Here is a 14,842-nt window from a genome sequence, read left to right on the forward strand (position 1 = left end):
TTACTCAAATAGAGCAGGGACAAAATAATTATTTTGAAGCAAGGCTTTCTTCTTCTTCCCATCAGAAAGAAAGTGTTCCTAGAAAATGCAGTGGTTTAACACTGTACCAGGAAATGGGTGGCAATGTAAAGTATCAATTTTTAAAGTATCTTATAAATGTGAAAGTATTATTAGTTACTAAAGTATCAATTATTACTTGGGAAGTTTGATAGATTTCTTTGAACAGTAATCCCCAAATCAGTTTTCATTAAAAATATTTGTTAAGGAATAATTATTTTAAAAGGTAAAGCTATTATTCTCATACAAATATAAAATGAACATGTCATAATTTTACTGAATCCATTAATTAATGAAGTAAATGTAGCTGTTAAATCAAGAACAAAGGAAATTCAAAATTGCTCACATATACGTGCCATTACAAATTCAGGAATGAATTCACTAAAAGATCCAAACCTAGTTAGTAGGCACCTCAGCCAAAGTTTATTTGCATTTTAATTCACAGTAATCATCTGCGAGGTGTTAATTTTCTACAATTTATAGTGCTGGGCGTGGTGATACCTGCCTGCTATCCCAGCACTCTGGGTCGCTGAGGTAGGAGGACCACAAGTTTGAGTCTAGTAAGGGCAACTTAGTAAGACCTTGTCCCATAATTTAGAAACAGGTCTGGAGATGTGGCTCAGGGTGAAGGCACTGGGTTCAAGCCCTAGTACTACAAGCAAAACCATAAAATTTATGGAGATATAAAATAATTTAGAAAACGAAAGATGCAGATGGTCCAGATGCTGGTACTCTGCAGTTTATCTATAGTGTCCTAGCTCCAAGTGAAAATGGATGCAATGGAAAATATGAAGGCAATTGCAGACAGTAATCAGGTATAGGAGCTGTGACCAAATATCTTATGATTTGCAAAGACTGGCTCTTGAGAAGGAAAGCTTTTTCTGGGTTTCAAACACTTCCTTTAGATATCAAGAAAATGTGTTTACCAGTTCAAACCAGAAATGAAATGCATTGCCTATAGTTTCCTTGCTCCTTAAAAGTATTACATGAGGAGACTGAAGAGAAAGGGGACCCATACTGCAACTGAGTGAGCTCCTTGGTGCCCATCTATGAGATTTTTCTTAGGAATGTCAAGGGAAGCTCTGCAGTGGAGTTCCAGATTAGGGTTCTGAAGGCAGAGCAACTTGGCCCTGCTTCCCACCTGGAATCCTGGGCAGGAGGCTTACAGTATTCCAGTATGTGCTGATGGTAACACAGAACCCGTGGTAGTGTGGACTATTTAGGATGACAGAAACCCCAAATATAACAACTTCCATGCCCTTGTTCTAGGCCTGACCTGGAGAACATTCGATGTTTTCCATACACGGAGTTGGATGTGTGGCATGCTGGAGGAGGAAAGGAATACAGAGTGTGTAGGCTGGACATCAGCAACAAGAGATGGTGGCACTGCCCGAGGACAGGAATGGCCAGGCACAGCAGCTACAGAGGGAGCTGGACAGTGCCCAGCACCACAGGTCACATGGGACAAGACATCAGAGATCAACTGAGGCAATGAAGATGCTAAGGGGCAAATCCTTGAGAGAGAAGAGAGCACAGGTAAAGTCTGACCTTTGCAGTGAGTCTGACTTCTGAATTACCTGCCATAAACACCTGTATTCCATACCCCATGACTGATCCATCCCGCATGGGTCAGCTTCAGTATTTTAACCACAAAACTGAGCATCAGATATGATGGTGACACACACCAGAAGGTATACTGTTGATGCTTTACAAGAACTCTCTAGAATAAACCCACATTTTTCAGTCCTTATCAGCATTTTATAAGGGCCTCCATTGAAATTCTCAGCTTCCTTCTTCTAGGTAAGTATTTATAAAAATGGCTTTTTGCTTGTGTCTCACTATATTCTGGTGGGGCAAGATTTACATTTTATGTATCTTTTTATAACATCACCTTGTATGTAATGGTTGGTCAATGAGTGTTTATTAAAGTGTTATTTCTTTCTAAATTAAAACTGCAGTATTTCTTTTCTAAGGATAAAATTATTTCCCCCTTTGCAACAATTTCAGAGCTAAAATGGTGTTATTGATCTTTAATCTTTATTCTATCATATGTTTTCTAAAGACAGACCCATTTATACCTGTATAAATCTACCTGTATAATAATATGACACATCTTGTTAATTTCTATATGGGGTGGATCTGTGTGCCTTTACCGTACATGCCATTTCTTGTGGACTGTTGGAGTACTAGGCAGTAGTGACCTATTGTTGGAACATCCTAATGTCTGTGTGTGCTGGCCACTTTTTCATGAAGTGGAGCACACTGAGGTTGCTGCCAGTCAGCCATTAAATACTAAACTTCCATTGAGCTGTCAAAGTGGTTTTATCATGTGAGGCTGGGTCATTTTTTTCCCTGACATGTTAAAATGAACCCAGAATCCACCCTTGCATAAAGTCGCTGAACTGTTTTTTCCAATAGACATTACCCTTTACTTAACTGTCTTGCTTGTACCTGCCAGAATGTTGCAGTGTCTGGTGCACAGAGGTGCAGGCTGCAAGGACTACACAAGCACACTAGTCCCATCAGTTCAGACTGACTGCTTAGCCCGGGCCCCTGCTGATGCAAGGGGCAAGTCCATAAGTACCTTTTAGAAGAGAAGTTACCGGCCAAGCCCATCAAAAGGAAGTGGATGTGAGACTGCAAATCATGAATAGAGTACTATCCCTATTCTGATAATGCTACGCCATTCTTGGGGACTTTGGCCTGACCTCTGATTCTGCAAGCTGAGTCAGCACCCTGTGCTCTATCTGCTGACACTGGTCATTCCTGTTTTGAACAATTCTCCACAGTACTTGACTGCATCCTGCTCACTATGACTTTTCGCCTACCTGCTAATGAAGGAGGTCTCAGGCTGCAGGGGTGAGTACTATTCTAGCTTCCCTTTAGCCACCTTCCTGGATCCTAATGAGATAGCTACAAATGATAATCTCTTTTACCTTACCTTGCTTATTGTCTGCTTTAAAGCACAAGCCAAGAGATGACGGCATGAACTATTATGTCACCTCTGCCCTACGAATTCTAATGCCTACAGTTCTGATGGCACCTTTCAGACACTCACTCAAGAATGTGCAAACACGTGCCTTGCCAAATAGTCTCGGATTTGCCAAGTTGTACTGGCCTATTCTCAACACCTGTTAGTGGGTTTTTCCTTTTTAATTCTAGTATAAAGTTTTATGACTACTGCAAAATTCTGAGCCTTTGAGCTTTGGGGGTCTTCCTAGAATCTTTTCTGACTTTTAAACTACAATAACTTTAGTTTTAAATATGCAATAGAGATAATGTTTAAACACCATTCAAAACCCATTTTGATAAAATGTAAGACCGTGTTACAATTGGCACAGCATATTTTTATTTCAGATTCTATTACAAAAGATGGCTACCATGCCGAGGGAGGTCAGCTGGCCCCCACACACAAAACTGAGGACCAAACCAGCTGCAAGAAGAAAATTCACTGCTCTCAGAGAGATGCAGATGGTTTACATCAAACCTATAATCTAAATTATTAAAGTAAAAATGTTTAAAGCAGCACATGGCCTGTATAAGGACTATGTTTTAGATAGATTCCAAATTGTTTTGCAATACAATCATAATGGCTTATATCATTTTCTTAAAAAATTTTTCTTTTGAAACTAAATTACTGTTTGATGCTTCCCAAAGTTGATTTGTGGGTAAGGATCTAGTCTAAAATCTGCTTTTATTTTTGAGTGATAGTAACATGAAAGAAACATAGTTTTACCTCTTTTGCCTTTTTTTCTTCTTTCAAATGACTTAAATACATCTAAACCTTAGGATGTCAGACAGTCCTTTTAGGCAGAACTCAATGAAAAAAGCAAATTGAAAAATGTTATCCAACATTTAATGAAATGATTTGAAAATGCCAGAGTACTTATAAGAAATGAAAGGTTTCACTGGCTAAAACAATGAAGATCTTGGCCTAGTTCACTGAAGCAAATCAAAAAGCATGCTAATAGTTACTCCCAAGATACATATGCAAAAACAATCTATCAAATTAGATAACTGATCAATTTGAGCTTCAAAAAAATTAAACTATGCAGTTGATTGAAATAATTGCTGGACAGTTGCTTTTTTCAATGTCTATTTGGCTTTGAATCCAATAGGTCAGGAATCAAGTACAGTGGACAATGGACAATGACAGGGCGATCAGTTACTGATCCGTGTAACATGTGACACTGAACTCCAATTGTTCATTTTGAAGAGTGTGAACTCAATAGAGCTTCTAAGAGAATACAGGAAAAAGTGCTTTGGGATTCAATTTATGCCAGTAATTTACTGTTGTATAATAGATTTTCAAATAAATAAAATGATAGAAAACAATTCTGACCATTACACTTTTCAAAAGTTCTTTTTTATCATCATTTATGATCCTTTATAAAATAGAGATGAATCTTCATTTCCCCTTTAGAATTATTCAAAGTCTTATGATCATAATCCTGGCTTAAATCCTCCAGAACAACATATGAATGTTTTAAATGTGATTGAGCTGAACACAGACTTATCTCCAGGACATCATCTGGGAGTTTATTTGTTTTGGCTCTGTCTTAATCTTTTTAATTGCATAAGATTATTCCCTTCTTTCTCTTTAAAATGAGCAAAGAGTTATAGAAGCCAATCACAAAAGATGCTTTACTCTCATATTATTGGCATATGTGTTTTAGACAGCATGATTAGTTTTACCAACATTTATTTAGCTTAACAAATCATGTTCAACTTATTGAAGAAAGCTACTGAAAATACACAAAATTAGGGCAATATGTAAAATAGAGTTTTGTTACCAATGTTTGCACAGCTGCAGTAGACACACAAAGAATTTTTTCTCATTACGAATAACTTTTAAATTATTCATTTTTGCCTAAAATATTGCATTCCAAAAAGCTTTGGTGAAAGTAGATAGTTTCACAATGATGCAAAACTTTCCAAATAAATATTAAACTATGATTCCATTTGAAAAATTACCCATTGAAAAGAAGACAATGAGCCTGTCCACTTAGGCGAGAGTGGTAGATGGAAAGTTAGAGTTTTTACATGTTCCCAAAAATAGCTTATAAAGTGACAGACCAACCAAGTGTTGGATGCTGGGAAAACAAAGTTAAATGAGACATCATCTCTACTTCCAGGACTTATTATGGTATTGCAGGAAGAAAGGGTAAATGTGTAAATGCAAGTAAATGGGTAAATTACTACTGAATATCACAACTTAGGAGTTAGGAACCTAGGACCCGGTGAGCATAAGAAAAGAAAAAACTACCTTCTCTTCCAACTCTCAGCTATTTTGTACATGGCAACCATAGTGGCCTTCAGAATGCAAATCCTACTGTAAAATCAGTAACACTCTTATTAAAATTATTTTATAAGCCAGGGATTTAGCTCAGCAGTTTGGTTGCCTGCCTTGCAAGTGCAAGGACCCAAGTTCAATTCCCGGTACCAAAAAAAAAAAAAAAAAAAAATTTTATGGCTTGCCATTGCTTTGAAGACAAGACAAAGCTCCTTAAAATGACTGGCTTACAAGGCTACACAGTTCTGAAGTCCCCTGTGTCTCTCATCACTCTGGTTATTTTTTAACAGTTGTATTGAGATACAATTTATGTGCTAAAAATGTATTTTTCACCTGTTTTAAGTGTATAACTCAAAATATTTTAGTGTATCAACAGTTACACAACTATCACTACACCTTAACTTTAGAGCATTTCCATTACTCTAAGGGGTTCATGTCCACTTAGCCATTGCTTATTCCCACCTCAGCCTGAAGCAAACACTAATTTACTTTCTGTCTTTATAGATTTTCTTTTTCTGGGTACTCTTATAAATATTTAATGTTTGCTCTTTTGTGACTGGCTTATTTCACTGAAAATGAAAATATAATACTCTGTATGGACATTTTTCAGGCTCAACAGCTCACATATTTGAGGTTCTTCCATACTGTAGCACATATCACTAGCCCATTTCTTTTTATTAGAAAAATATTGTGCTTTATGGACTTACCACATTTCGTTTACCTATTCATCAGCTGAAGGACATGTAGGTTGTTTCTATTTTGGGGTACTATGACTAATCCCCTGTAAGCATTCACATACAGGTTTTGTGTGGAGTTATATTGCCACTGCTTCTAGATGGCATTTAGAAGTGGAATTTCTAAAATAAAAGGAAAAAAGCACAAAAAAAGAAACAACAAAAAAAGAGCAGAATTCCTGGGTCATATTATCATCTTTGCTTAACATTTTCCATTTAAAAAACATTTTCCAAAGTAGTTCCACAAACTTGTATTCCTACCAGCAATGTATAAATGTTCCAATTTTTCCACATTTTTGTCAACACTTGGTACTTTTTGCCTGTTAGGATGATATGAATGGTATCTTTTTGTGGTTTTGGTTTGCATTTCTCTAGTAACTAATGATGTTTAACATTTTGCCATATGATTATTGAACATTCACGTGTGCGTGTGTGTGTGTGTGTGTGTGTGTGTGTGTGTGTGTGTGTAGAAATATCTACTCAAACTTTTTGCCCATTTTACTTAGGTTATTTCTATCATTGACTTAAGAGAATTATTTTATATAAACTCTGGATACAGATACATGATTTGCAAATATTGCCTGCATATCACATAAACTATAATCTGAATATTACTACTCAGATTATAATCATTAGGGAACAGACTTGAATACCAAGATAGAAATAAGAATACTTGTGCTACTCTTGACTTGCTACTACTTCAGAGTTTATTCACTGAACAATGCAATTTATAAATGGCAAACTGGGACACTTTTTAAGCATGGGCACAAGTATGCTGCAGTAATCCAATAAGGAACTACTGTTACACCAAGAAAGTCGAGCAGAACTCTGAACAATCATTGCAGAACTCTGAACAAAATAAAGTCTTCAAAGGTTATCAAATGGTTGTCTGTAGAATAACTGAGTGTCACATTTCCACTGCTTTTCTGATTCATGATTTTAAACAAACTTTTGTGAATTTTATAGATGCAGTTAAAATTATTTTTGCAATATTTTTAATCTTTTCATTTTGCACTCTAGCAAAAATCTTTCGGGTTTACTTTCCTAAATTGAATTTTTTGGCTCATTGCAAAGATTTATTTATGTTTTAGTTGTTTCTATTGGCATTTTAAGGATTGGGTTTTTAAGGTGCTTAACATAAAATAAACTCACACACCGATAAGTTTGGAGCCCAGCAAAATTTTAAAACCACATGTTCACAAAGAAAATGGAAGAACTCTGAAATTTACAAATCTAGATAAGTTAAAATGAAGCAAGAAGTGTTTCAAAAATATCTCCATATTAAAGAATTTGAGTCTGAGTAAACCAGTATGCCTTCTTTCACTTATGTGAGAGAAAAATCCACAAAGCTACAAAACGGGTCGTTTGGAGAAACTTACACTCCTGAAATTCACCCCATCCAGTCTTCAACCATCCTTCCTGCTTGCTGTTCCTGTGGCTCATCTTTTTCTATCCATTACGAGAGTAAAATTTTCCCTGAAAACTAAATTGGCAGACACAACCATTTTTCAGATATGACGACTAATTTCAGTGGTGTGGAAAAGAAACTCTGAAATAATCTGTTTGTAAGGAAATTAATTTCTGTTTTGTTTTGAGTTCTAGTGATCTTGACCTGAGTTATTTGTTGTTTTTGTTTAAGATAAATATCTGCAGTTCTGTGCAGGTGGCATTTTAAACAAAATGCATTAGAGAGTGCATGTGAATAAATTAGTAAATTATTACACATTTTCCAGACCTGTCAGTTCATAAACTATAGACTAGCCCTTTTAGTCTTAAAGTATGGCAAAAATAAGTTTGTGTTGATATCTTTGTCATGTTTTAAAATTACTACCTTTGTTTTAACATTGTTAAAAAATGATTCTGTTTATTTGCTGTCATTTCATTTTGTCCCACATGCCTGAAATTTGAAGGCAAGATGTGCATTTTCTATTCTGGCCACTTGAGGGAATCAGACTTTAGAAATTGTAGGCAATTCAGATCTTTATTTCAAACGACCAGAGAATCAACATTTATTTGTTGCCAAATGTTTCTTATTGTCACCTAGACGTCAAAAAGATCACAGAGCCTAAGTTCTGAGATAAATTACTCTTTATATTCTTTATATCCAGGTGGAAAAGAAGAATTGCTGATGAATGGGAGTCCTGGGAGGTACTAAGTGAGGTTTCCACATACAATTTATGATCAGCACTCATGGACTTCAGAATGATTAATACCATCAATTCTCACTGGAATAAGAGCTGTTTTAGCCCAGGAGAGGACTGTATATTACTGTTTATAGAAGCAGATAACATCAAAGTAACCCACGGCTATGTTAAGCAAATACAAAATTCTGGGTCAGCGCAAATTAATCCTAAAGGAGTAACGGAAAGTTCTTAATGACTGGGAGATCTATACGTTATCACTTTTCCTTCAGTGGTGGAAAATGGTAGAACTATTAATGAGATTTGCAAATGGCTCCCTTTACTGCATCGCACTGACAGCTGCACAACAACATATTCTCCAATAAGGAAGCTTTATTATCTCTACACCTGTACTTTGTTAATGAAGTGTAGAAGTCTATGCAGTTTTTAAATTAGTCAGTAGCATCTGAACCATTTTAATATTAAGTTTCACAACAAAAATGCAGCAAATCACATTATACTTTGTATATTCTTACACTTCAAGGGACTGTGTAGACGGATGAATTAAAGACTCTTATCTACAAAACAGTTGTATTTTGAGGACATATCATAAAAGAAATTTCTCTTAAATGATACTTTTCAATAGAGAATTATACCTTCCTTTGTTTTAGGATGATTAGAGATTTGTAAACAAAAGAAAATTAGAGTGAGAGACATTAATTTTATTTAAATCCTTTATTACACATTTTTAAAAATTAAAATATTTAGAGCAATCTAAAGAAACTCTGCTAAAGTTCTTTAACAAACCATTTTTTCTGTGTAGTCAGTTTCTATTTTAACATTTTTAATCAAAAATGTGTTTTATTGCTCCTTTTGGATCATGTGATGTATTCATCCTATTATTTACCAATGGGTTACAAAACCTATCTTTGACAAACACAGTAGTAAAATTAAATGTACTAAAATCAGCATCACATTCTCTACCTGAACTAAAGTGTATAAAGTAATCTTTCCTTCTGTTTCCCTACTACTTCAAGTTTTCCATCAATTTCAAAATATTAAGAATCTAAATGACTTGAATTTCATGTCATTTTGCTTGTTTAATTTTTGCTAAATGTTTAAATGATTGAGAGCTTAAATAATTAACTAATTACTCAATCCAATCTTTAATACATTAAGTTGATTTTCCTTTGGAAAACACTCATATTAAAAATAAATTAGTCAATAAAATGAATCTGGAGTAGAAATATATTACTTAAATGTTTAAAGATTATTTCACTTAAATCAGTAACTTGAACTCAGATTCCTAAGATTAGTATTTGACCATAGCCTTTATTATATAATTTAGGGGGGAAAAAAGATTCTCTTACTCCAAATGATACCAAAAGAAATTATATTATCCTAAGGAAAGCCTTATATGACATTTTTATTATTGTTTGCTTGCTGACTTGTGTCTGTTTCTGACAAGTCATGTAAAACTAGGACTCACTTTGTTCATGTAAACCTAGCTATGAAACTCTCCAGACTTAACCACCCCTGATTTGCTCATTCAAACAGCAGTCTCCAAACTTTAACCATGCATGCTTACAATAGTGGCATGCCATCACAGCACCAGAACTACGTGTCAGTTCTGATGTGACTCCCTCAGAAACTCAAGCCATAAACTGTAAAGAAGTTCATCACATTAAAATTGTATAGCTCTTTTCTCTTGCAGGTCATCTTCTTTTTAGGCTCACCATTCAAATCCTTACAGATGTTTTTGATGACTGGTAAATAACAAGTCAATTTAGGTCACCAATCTAATCCATCCATGACCTATTTTTGACAAAGCATTATTATTATGCTCTTGGTACACCATTTTACATTTGTCCAAGCTAATTCACGATTTAAACAATATTTGATTCCCGTAGATGGCATGAAGGAAAGGCAGAATCTGCTGCAACAACTGAGAGACCTGAATCCCAGAGGCTCAAAGTCAAGGCTAAGACAGATTCCAAAGTCAAACAGCAAGTTAGTGTGCTCTGAGAACTGTAAACAGGGAGTGTGATACCTAGTCCAGGATTGTTTTTATACTCCAGGTGCCCAAATAAGTTGCATGATTTTAATGAAGCTAGTTTTAGAGTTCCCATTAAGGTCATAGATTATTTCAACATATCTGTAAACATCTATTGGAATTCTGATCTGGATATGATTGTTACTGACCAAAGTCCATGATGAGAGGCTATCACAGAATTAGTCATTAGTGTATTAGTCCAGCAGTGATGTTTTGTGCTTTTATTGATATTTAATGTACAGGCAAGAAGAAGCCCATTCCGATATCTACCTATTTGTCTAAAGTAAAACTTGTAAGCCTTGTATTTATATGCATATTTGCCCATTATATAAATTGCTAAGTCAAAACCATTGAGAACACTATCTACATGTTTTGATTATGACATGATAGTCATTTCAATTTTTCTCAAGAGCTTCCATTTTTCCTCACTTAAAACAAATATCTTATATTTCCCTACCATTTGTAAGGGACAATAAAAGTATTGCTTCCTGAATGGAAATAATGTCAGATGTCAGTATGCCATTTATTAAGAGTTTATTCTGCTTCAGCTTAGAATTTTCAGCTATCACTTCTTGGGTTTATACCAGTCGTTTTAATATATACTAGCCACTTGGGCTACCCTAACACTTGAAGGTTTATAGGTACTGTAAATCTATTAAACCCCAATTTGCACATAATAAAATGAAACAGCAAGTAGTTAAATGAAAGGCTTGATTTTGAGCTGCCGAACATTTTCCAGGAAAAGTCATTGAAACAGCTTTTGCCACTGCTGCCTGCCTTTGAGAAATTCAATCATGCTGATTGAGGAAACCTGGAGAGAGTTGGCTGTTCCTTCCTCCAGTTCATAATTGCCCTGTAGACCATTTAATCATCTGTAGATGAAACAAAGCTGGTGCTGTAGAGGGCCGGAAGCAAAGCCAGCCGCTTATCAATTGCTTCCTACCCACTCTGCAGACCCAGTACCCATCTCTGTGTGTTCTGCCACCGGGCAGGGAAGCTGCAGGCAGACTGGATCTTCCAGTTGTCAGTACAGTGGACTTCCTGAATGCTTTCATTTTATTACAGTAAAGCACACATTGGCCAAGTTTTTAGGGCTAAGTTCAAGGCATAGAAAGGAGTTTTTCTCCTTCCTGGGGAAGGCAGATGGGCACAGATATACTAGCAAGACAAAAACTTGCTGAGTACTGACCGAATTGACAAGGATAATTAATGAAATTTTGGCACTCACTAAACAAAACAAATCATCTTCCACGTGACCACTTACAAATAATTTTCGATATAAACATGACATATGTCTATGCTACAAATATTATGTCTAATATAAACAACCAAGGGGAAGGTTGCTATATGTGCGTGTGCTAGAACATCATTGTTAAAGCTGAGATTTTTGTTAGTAGCGGGTTTCATTGCTCAGTGTTGGTGGGCGATCCTGGCCTGGCATACAAAAGGTCCAGTCAGAAGCCACATGCCCAGTTTTATTAAGTAAGAAAGAGAAGGCAATGCTGGCAACAGAGACACTGAGAAGCAGAAAACCCGATACATTATACTAATTGACCTGCAATATTAGCCTCTTTTGGAGCCAGGAAATGTATTTCTTCCCAAATATAGACAATGCGTAAGCCCCCATAGACAACTCTGTGAAGCTGTTGTGCACTGCCATACTTAATTTTAAGGGTGAATTTAGGTAAGTATTATGTTTATAAAGGAATTCCCTAAAGACTAGTTTCATTGTTTGGAACTGCTCATTGGATTATTACAAAAAAAAAAAAAAAAAAAAACTCCCATGTTTTTCTTTTTTAAGCTTTTCTTGTCAGTGGGAATTTTTTAAAGAATTTTAATTCTCAAAAATAGTCACTCCTGGCTAATGTGTGCCAATTAAGTTCTATTCATTGAATCAACAGTTTTCTGTTACCTGTTCCTTCAGGTAGAACCGAGGCTGATAGCCCTGCCCTTTCCCAGGCTTCTGTTCAGGGACCTTTGCTGCCTACAAACAGTAGGGACACCTGTTTTCTGAGCAGGGAAGGCCAGCATCTGAAATCTTAGGAATGGGGCTGCTATTGAAAAAGAGGTTCTTGATAAGGCAGCCACTGTGATAGGCAGCGGAAATTTGATAATGAAAGGAGATGCCTAATAGATTAATCTGCTGCGATTTGCCAAAACACAGGGTTTTCTGGAAGATTATCCACACTCGCAATAGGAAGCTCTTTGTTTTGTGAAAGTCCCCACTTATCATTGTATTCTTTATCTCAATAAGAAACATAATGGTTTACTTGTTTACATGTACGGTAGATATATTTGGAGCTGGGCTGTGGGGCTGTGAATTCCCTTTTATTTGAAATGTTTCCAGCATACAGGTTATTAGCTAAGGGGGAACAAGTAGTTGGACACGTATAAAATTTAAATCTGCCTTGCTTAGATTGGCAGAAATGACTGTTATTTCATCCACTGGGAAAAGGTTTTATTTCCTGCTCAAATACTTTTGGAAGAGAGTTGCGAGCTTCTTTGTAGCCATCATATCTATGTATATGTAGCCATCATATATTTTATACATATATATACATAAAAATATATATATATATTAATGTAAGTAGTGTATCTACAAAGTAGATGTTATTCTCAACTGGTCATTTTCCACTGATTTTAATAATTTTATGTTTGTCATCCTCCTGCTTTGTTCAACTTACCATAAAGTGTGACTCACACCTTCACATGATTTGTATTGTCTGTGTCTTCAGTCTAGCTCTTGATGAATCTTGAACAGTCCCACTTGGATTTCTGCATTTGATTTTTTAAATAATTCACATATTCAGAAGGACAGGTCTACATCAGCACAATGCACAGTACTCCTACTCTACAATAAACAAAAACTATCCCCATGCTTGAATACAACTTGATTAAAGCAATCTACTCTCTTTTTTTTAAAAAAAAGTAATCCTCTCTATGGACAGAACTCTTTTTTGTTCTCATGCAAAATGAAGCTTGCAAGAGGAAATAAGTACATGTATGATACATGTACGTTGTACATATGTACAATGCTTACAAATACAGAATTCTACATGCCATGTTCCTAGTGTCTCCTTGCTAGGAATCAAACGACTGTATCATGAACCTTTGTTAAGAGCAGTTAACATTTATTGACTGATTATACTATTAAATGGAGAACTGCTGAGGCCCTTGTTTTTTGTAAACCTTAAAACAACCTCATGACCCTTGCAGGTGGGGAAAATGAATATGTAAATGTTGAATGAACTGCCTCAGGTTACACATATAGCAATGAGAAAAAAACGACAGCCTGAATGTCCATAGTATAAGTGGAGAGATAGGGAGAGGCAATTATTTTTATGAAAGTAGCTGAGGAAAGAATTATTCCCACAGGAGAATTTGGGTTGTCGTGGAATTCTTTACTCTGATCTCCTCCCGCACTGTTTCTGTGGCTTTATGAGGCTTTAGGTCATTGAATGGCCTTTGTAGGTGATTTTCATGGTATTACACATGCAAGCAGGAGAGACAGGAAGATATAGAAAACTATAAAGGAAAAATGGAGGTTGAAATCTGATAAACCCATCAAAAGAGAACAATCTCAAAAGAATCGTCTGTCTAGACTATCTGAGTGCTACAAACAAAAGTTACTGGTTCGTGCAGCTGAAAATAGATCCAGAGCTAGGGAAAATTACCACCCAGTAACACATGGCACCATATAAAAAATGGCATTGTGCCATCTTTAAACTGGCTTTAAAAGTTGAAAGCCTTGGAAATTTAGTCTTTACCTTTATGGGGTTTTTTTTTTTTCATATTTTACAGTTGGTTGAGGCACATGTGGCTTTTCTGTCTTTCTTTTCCAATACTCTAGTTAATCCAAATTGTGGCTGTTATTGTTGAAAAAAATGGTAATGTTCATTAGGGGATAAATCTATATTGAATAATTTGAAATTGCAGTTCAGGATCTAGTTTGAGCTTGTGATTTCACATTTTGAAAGATGTTACTTGATTAAAATATTCATATAACATTTAGAAATAGGAAGAAAGGAGCTAAAGGTTAGGGAAGGTGGGATGGGTAGGTGAAGTGTAATAAGGGGAAAAAAATGTGAGATAATGAAAAGCTGGAAATAAAGTGTTTGTAGATGTTACTTGATTAAAATATTCATATAACATTTAGAAATGGGAAGAAAGGAGCTAAAGGTGTAGGGAAGGTGGGATGGGTAGGTGAAGGGTAATAAGGGAAAAGAAAAAAATGTGAGATAATGAAAAGATGGAAATAAAGTGGAGGAGGGGGTGAAGGGAGGGCAGGGACAGGGGGAAAAAATGAGAACCAAGACTTGTCATGTGGAGGTACAAGATCCCAACAATGAATGTAACTGTACTATATTCCTAAAATGTACCAATAAACTCAAAGCTGAAAAAAATATTCATATCAGGGTAATGTATATATATTCTTATTTGCTCAACATTATAAACATATATATGTATTTTCTTGAAGGCACTGTTATGTGTATATATATATATTCTCACTGATTTTGCGTTATACATGTATAAACATATATAAAGTGCTTTAATTTGAGAGTCATTTTGATCAGTGAAGAACACT

The 14,842-nt window shown here is 35.6% G+C and overlaps 1 protein-coding gene across 1 annotated transcript in view; it reads left to right on the forward strand.

The window, feature by feature from the left end:
- Positions 1-2,869: 2,869 nt before the first annotated feature.
- Eya1 (EYA transcriptional coactivator and phosphatase 1) overlaps positions 2,870-14,842 on the forward strand; it is a 419,270-nt gene continuing 407,297 nt past the window's right edge. The window contains exon 1 of the mRNA XM_019205234.2: positions 2,870-2,916. The gene's annotated coding sequence lies outside the window, so the exon portion shown is untranslated. The remainder of the gene's footprint in view (positions 2,917-14,842) is intronic.

This window comes from Fukomys damarensis, unplaced genomic scaffold, assembly GCF_012274545.1.
Source record: "Fukomys damarensis isolate Sample0158 unplaced genomic scaffold, DMR_v1.0_HiC HiC_scaffold_5, whole genome shotgun sequence".
Taxonomy (NCBI): domain Eukaryota; kingdom Metazoa; phylum Chordata; class Mammalia; order Rodentia; family Bathyergidae; genus Fukomys; species Fukomys damarensis.